Here is a 7,309-nt window from a genome sequence, read left to right on the forward strand (position 1 = left end):
GAATGAGTTTATTTACAGTACAGCAAAACACATAGAAACTGGATACAAATGCAGTACAATACAATACAATCCATGTACATGCTGAAAAACTCCTAATTCACACACAGAGTAATACAGAGAAACACGGCAGCAAATACAGAACAATACAAGCCAAATACATATTAACATAATATAACCATTTCTGAAAAGGACAATACACGCTGTTTGATTATTACCGCTCTCCCAAACCACAACGAGCACACAGAAAACACAATACTCATTCATCACAGAAGCCGGCTTCAGCTTGCACACACGCTCACCTTCGCTCTCCTCTCGACCGCCCCGTTATAACCCTGCCATCAGTGGTCCTCGGGAACGTGGTTCCCGGGAGCCTCAAAAATCGGCCTGCCTGACGAAAACCCCGGTCCGGGGCCGGTCCGTGCCCAAACTTAGGCGATGACTGTCGCCTCGCAGACCGGCCGGGACCGAGGAAAAAAAACCCCAGCTGGGAGGGAAAAAAAAAAAACCCCCCCAGCTGGGGATTTTTTATTCTAAATTTAAATGTGAAGTCAAAGTCCTGAAAAGCAAAAGCAATACACACAAGGTTAGAACCCCGCAACACGCACCCGCCCCTCCTACCCCACGGGAACTCGGTTCCCGGGGGCCTCAAAAATCGGCCTGCCTGACGAAAACCCCGGTCCGGGGCCGGTCCGTGCCCAAACTTAGGCGATGACTGTCGCCTCGCAGACCGGCCGGGACCGAGGAAAAAAAAACCCCAGCTGGGAGGGAAAAAAAAAAAAACCCCCCCAGCTGGGGATTTTTTATTCTAAATTTAAATGTGAAGTCAAAGTCCTGAAAAGCAAAAGCAATACACACAAGGTTAGAACCACACAACACGCACCCGCCCCTCCTACCCCACGGGAACTCGGTTCCCGGGGGCCTCAAAAATCGGCCTGCCTGACGAAAACCCCGGTCCGGGGCCGGTCCGTGCCCAAACTTAGGCGATGACTGTCGCCTCGCAGACCGGCCGGGACCGAGGAAAAAAAACCCCAGCTGGGAGGGAAAAAAAAAAAACCCCCCCAGCTGGGGATTTTTTATTCTAAATTTAAATGTGAAGTCAAAGTCCTGAAAAGCAAAAGCAATACACACAAGGTTAGAACCGCACAACACGCACCTGCCCCTCCTACCCCACGGGAACTCGGTTCCCGGGGGCCTCAAAAATCGGCCTGCCTGACGAAAACCCCGGTCCGGGGCCGGTCCGTGCCCAAACTTAGGCGATGACTGTCGCCTCGCAGACCGGCCGGGACCGAGGAAAAAAAACCCCAGCTGGGAGGGAAAAAAAAAAAACCCCCCCAGCTGGGGATTTTTTATTCTAAATTTAAAAGTGAATTTAAAGTCCTGAAAAGCAAAAGCAATACACACAAGGTTAGAACCGCTCAACACGCACACACACAAGCACACCCAGACCCACCGACTCTCACAGACAGACACGCTCTGACACACAGCAGGAGACTCTAACTCACACAGTGACCGCAACCCTTATTTAAAACACTGTGCTAATCAAAATGCCCCAAGATATCTTCTCGCTGCTGCTTCTCAACATCAAATGGTAGATCCTCAGAAAATAGGTATCGGAGACCTGCAAGACAACACAAGGTGGTCAGTGAGGGATCGTATGGTAGCTAGGACTCAGCCCCCCTCTAGGCCCACACATTTTGTACACAAAAACCTCATAGAAAACAGGACCTATAACCTTTTATACCTGTTCTACCTAACTCTAACTATGTGCCAGGGCAGGGCAGCTCCAAGCCAAGGCACTTTTTACAGAGGCAAGCACAGCACAAGGCACTTTTTACAGAGGCAAGCACAGCACAAGGCACTTTTTACAGAGGCAAGCACAGCACAAGGCACTTTTTACAGAGGCGAGCACAGCACAAGGCACTTTTTACAGAGGCGAGCACAGCACAAGGCACTTTTTACAGAGGCGAGCACAGCACAAGGCACTTTTTACAGAGGCGAGCACAGCACAAGGCACTTTTTACAGAGGCGAGCACAGCACAAGGCACTTTTTACAGAGGCGAGCACAGCACAAGGCACTTTTTACAGAGGCGAGCACAGCACAAGGCACTTTTTACAGAGGCGAGCACAGCACAAGGCACTTTTTACAGAGGCGAGCACAGCACAAGGCACTTTTTACAGAGGCGAGCACAGCACAAGGCACTTTTTACAGAGGCGAGCACAGCACAAGGCACTTTTTACAGAGGCGAGCACAGCACAAGGCACTTTTTACAGAGGCGAGCACAGCACAAGGCACTTTTTACAGAGGCGAGCACAGCACAAGGCACTTTTTACAGAGGCGAGCACAGCACAAGGCACTTTTTACAGAGGCGAGCACAGCACAAGGCACTTTTTACAGAGGCGAGCACAGCACAAGGCACTTTTTACAGAGGCGAGCACAGCACAAGGCACTTTTTACAGAGGCGAGCACAGCACAAGGCACTTTTTACAGAGGCGAGCACAGCACAAGGCACTTTTTACAGAGGCGAGCACAGCACAAGGCACTTTTTACAGAGGCGAGCACAGCACAAGGCACTTTTTACAGAGGCGAGCACAGCACAAGGCACTTTTTACAGAGGCGAGCACAGCACAAGGCACTTTTTACAGAGGCGAGCACAGCACAAGGCACTTTTTACAGAGGCGAGCACAGCACAAGGCACTTTTTACAGAGGCGAGCACAGCACAAGGCACTTTTTACAGAGGCGAGCACAGCACAAGGCACTTTTTACAGAGGCGAGCACAGCACAAGGCACTTTTTACAGAGGCGAGCACAGCACCAAGGCACTTTTTACAGAGGCGAGCACAGCACAAGGCACTTTTTACAGAGGCGAGCACAGCACAAGGCACTTTTTACAGAGGCGAGCACAGCACAAGGCACTTTTTACAGAGGCGAGCACAGCACAAGGCACTTTTACAGAGGCGAGCACAGCACAAGGCACTTTTTACAGAGGCGAGCACAGCACAAGGCACTTTTTACAGAGGCGAGCACAGCACAAGGCACTTTTTACAGAGGCGAGCACAGCACAAGGCACTTTTTACAGAGGCGAGCACAGCACAAGGCACTTTTTACAGAGGCAAGCACAGCACAAGGCACTTTTTACAGAGGCAAGCACAGCACAAGGCACTTTTTACAGAGGCAAGCACAGCACAAGGCACTTTTTACAGAGGCAAGCACAGCACAAGGCACTTTTTACAGAGGCAAGCACAGCACAAGGCACTTTTTACAGAGGCAAGCACAGCACAAGGCACTTTTTACAGAGGCAAGCACAGCACAAGGCACTTTTTACAGAGGCAAGCACAGCACAAGGCACTTTACAGAGGCGAGCGCAGGCGATGTCTGCCGGGTGAACGTGGCGATAGCCGCAGGGACGCGAAGGCCGGTTCCTCGGACGAAAAAATCCACGACGACGTCGAGAGGCTGAGACGGCCGACGACGTGAAACGCGAGAGCGTGAGAGGATGGATTGGAACTGCCCTGCCCGGCAAAAGCTCTGGGGAGCTCGAAAAGAAACCCTCTCCCTTGGCTTCAGAGGGGCCCACCCCACTACAGCCCTGTCCTGTACCTTAACTTCAAATTGGCTCCACTGATGATAAATGCTTTTCCCCTGATTCCAACTTCCACCTGTGATGCTTACCTTTTGTAACGTAATAGGACAAGACCCATCCTCGATAGGATGTGTACATTGAGACGTCCCCCGCGCCGGCTTCGGTGCGGCGGATCGCAAACTTCGGCTCTGCCTCTCTGCACGGAACCTCGGACAAAACAGAAAATATGACTGGCACCATCCACAAGGTGGAATTCCTGATGCGGTTCCTTTATTCCATCTCAGACTACGAAAGCTTGTCAGCCAACCAGGGACTTAAACAGAAGAAAAACCACTCAGTCCCACCTCTCGTACTCAAAGATCCCCTGTAAAGTTCTGAAGACAGAGCCCTCAAATGAGTGTGGGGTGCTTTGCATCTAGGCCTGTGCAGTTTTTAAAAAATTCGAATCGCCTCCCTTGCTTTCTAGACACTGCTCACCGGCGTGGCAGGCTAGGGGCGGCTGAGGCGAAACGTCTTTCCCCCGATACCGAGTGCACGACAAATCTGCAACCCCTTCTGTCTCTCAGAATCCTGTCCGTGACACCGATTCGTGTCGGGATCCACGAGTTGGGATTTGTGATGTGGTTCTTTCATTCTATCTTAGAGAATTAAACATTATCAGCAAACAAGTACTTTAAACAGAAAAATCAGTCAGTCCAAACTCTTGTACTCAAATATCCCTTGTAAAATTCTGAAGACAGAGCCCTCAAACGAGTGTGGGGTGCTTTGCATCTAGGCGTGTGCAGTTCTTAAAAAATTCAAATCGCCTCCCTTGCTTTCTAGACACTGCTCACCGGCGTGGCAGGCTAGGGGCGGCTGAGGCGAAACATCTTTGCCCGACACTGAGTGCACGACAAATCTGCAACCCCTTCTGTCTCTCAGAATCCTGTCCGTGACACCGATTCGTGTCGGGATCCACAAGGTGGGATTTGTCATGTGGTTCCATCACTCTATCTTAGAGAACTAAACATTATCAGCAAACAAGTACTTTAAACAGAAAAATCAGTCAGTCCAAACTCTTGTACTCAAATATCCCTTGTAAAATTCTGAAGACAGAGCCCTCAAACGAGTGTGGGGTGCTTTGCATCTAGGCATGTGCAGTTTTTAAAAAATTCGAATCGCCTCCCTTGCTTTCTAGACACTGCTCACCAGCGTGGCAGGCTAGGGGCGGCTGAGGCGAAACATCTTTGCCCGAGACTGAGTGCACGACAAATCTGCAACCCCTTCTGTCTCTCAGAATCCTGTCCGTGACACCGATTCGTGTCAGGATCCACAAGGTGGGATTTGTCATGTGGTTCCTTCATTCTATCTTAGAGAACTAAACATTATCAGCAAACAAGTACTTTAAACAGAAAAATCAGTCAGTCCAAACTCTTGCATTCAAACATCCCTTGTAAAATTCTGAAGACAGAGCCCTCAAATGAGTGTGGGGTGCTTTGCACCGAGGCGTGGGCAGTTTTTGAGAAATTCGAATCGCCTCCCTTGCTTTCTAGACACTGCTCACCGGCGTGGCAGGCTAGGGGGGCTGAAGCGAAACGTCTTTCCCCCGATACTGAGTGCACGACAAATCTGCAACCCCTTCTGTCTCTCAGAATCCTGTCCGTGACACCGATTCGTGTCAGGATCCACAAGGTGGGATTCGTCATATGGTTCTTTCATTCTATCTTAGAGAACTAAACATTATCAGCAAACCAGGGACTTAAGCACCAAAACACATAGAGCTTGCACCCACCTGTCCTCTGGCATCCTGGGCTGGGATATCTTGCAAGTAGACCACCTAACATAAAAAAACAAGGGATTAAAGTTATAGCAGAAACTGAGACCCCAGCAAGAACAACTGCTTCTCTCCACCAACCGAGGCTCACCTTCACAATGCTTCACCTTCACTGCTGCTATCCAGCTTTACTTCCTGAAAAAAAATACAAAGAGCAGAGCTGTAACACAGTGACCGACTCCAGCCCCACTGCGAAAGAAGAACCGTGACCGACCTTCTCAGGGGGATCCCCTCATCTGGGACGAGGCGCTCTGCCGGGAGGTCGATCCATCCGCATCTGAAAGAAAGTTAGGAAAAAGGTCGAAGTGCTGCAGGGTAACTTCACAGCTCCAGACACCTTCTGCCAACATAAGAATACTACCTCGACTCCAACTACAGCCCGTATTACGAGTCTCCAATTACAAGTGCCCAGGACTTGTCCTTGAACATCTGCAACGGGGCCGGGCGGCAGGGCAGAGCAGTTCCGGACCGAATACCCCCAGACACCCGTGACACGTGAGACGAGGGGACACGACAGGGAGAGAAAACTCTGAGACGAGAAAATCCTCACGAGGACCGAGAAAATGCTCAACGAGATGACCGAGGAGGGACCGAAGGCGAGCCCGCCGGGCTCGGATGACCCCGGAGGAAAAAGATGCTAACGGAACGACTTATTCCGAGAACCGCGGAGACGGATGCCTGAGAATCCTGTGGCTGGAAGCCTCTGCCTGCCTTTGAATCGGCACAAGTCCTTATCCACTGTAAAGAAAGATTACTGCAGACAGCTGTCAACACAGCTGAGAACAAGACCTAAAAAGACATCCGATCGGATGCTGCTGAGCAGAGATGCGATTCTGACGCCTGTCTGACCTCCCGAATCGAAACTTCGCCGGCGTCGGCCCCGGGCCGAGGAACGCAAAGATGGGAGATGACCGGAAGGACCTGGGGTTTCTCATAAGCTCCTGGGAGGACTAAGGCAAGAGACATGTTACACGAGATGAACGGAAGACACAGAAAGCACAACAGACAAGTGACAACACACCTTGGGACTGCTCTGCTCTGCCCGCCTCAGCATTGTTAGCCAAAGTGAGCCTTTCCCTCATGGTGGCCCCAAAGGCCAGTTCTCAAACCTCCCCCTCCCCATGGCTGACTCAAAACCCTAACCGGTGTGAATCCTAACCCACTACCCTGCTTCGATCCCCTCTGTGACCACAGCCCTCGACTTATCTCTCCGAAGCGAATCCATCGGAGAGACCGATCTGCTGCTAAGGAAAGCTGCCGCAGCGGTTCCCTTTTGTGTCATGCTGAATCTGCTGACAGAATCTGAAGTATCGCACTTGACGTGACCTAGAACTTCAGGAAACTGCAATCCTCCTAAAAAAAACCCAAACAGAAGAATCATTATAAAAGCATCTTATCACCCCTGAACTCCCAACCCAAAATCATGAACTTAAATACTCCCTGTGTTCCATAATGCTTTCTTCAAGGTGTTTTCAAAACCTCTGCTGCTTCAAATGCCCAAAAGATACCTGCTAAAAGCAGGTTGGAGTAAATTGAAAGAGCCTCTTCGCTGAAATGAGAGACAAGCTCTTTAGCCCAGCTGATTCCCTTGGAGGGAATAATGCCCCTTAGCACAGCCTGGGGTTAATATACCCCTAATTGAGCCCGCCTCTTTTTCCCACGCTGCCTGGGAAAAGGGAGGAGGCAAATCCCACCGGGTATAAAAGCCCTCAGAGGGACCGTAGCTGTTTGGCTCCTCTGAGTTAAAATTGAAGTAAGGAGCTCTGCGTAGAAGAAAGCTTTTTGGGAAAAGACAGTGTTTTCTTTTTTTACTGCAATTACTCAGAGCAATGGAGCAAAGGAAAAAAAAAAAGGTAAGAAGCAAAACTTTGTGTTTCAGCAGTGTTGGCGGCTAAGTTGGATAATTTATGGACTT

At 50.2% G+C, this 7,309-nt stretch overlaps 1 long non-coding RNA gene across 1 annotated transcript; it reads right to left on the bottom strand.

Annotated features, from left to right (window-relative positions):
- Nucleotides 1–1,564: 1,564 nt before the first annotated feature.
- On the bottom strand, nucleotides 1,565–5,748 carry LOC131579733 (uncharacterized). The gene is made up of 5 exons (XR_009277765.1): nucleotides 5,609–5,748; nucleotides 5,486–5,529; nucleotides 5,353–5,397; nucleotides 3,671–3,788; nucleotides 1,565–1,618 (listed from the first exon to the last, which is right to left on the bottom strand). It is a non-coding gene; the product is annotated as an uncharacterized LOC131579733 (long non-coding RNA).
- Between the last annotated feature and the right edge of the window lie 1,561 nt (nucleotides 5,749–7,309).

The sequence above is a fragment of the Poecile atricapillus genome, chromosome 5, assembly GCF_030490865.1.
Source record: "Poecile atricapillus isolate bPoeAtr1 chromosome 5, bPoeAtr1.hap1, whole genome shotgun sequence".
NCBI classification, from domain to species: Eukaryota; Metazoa; Chordata; class Aves; order Passeriformes; family Paridae; genus Poecile; species Poecile atricapillus.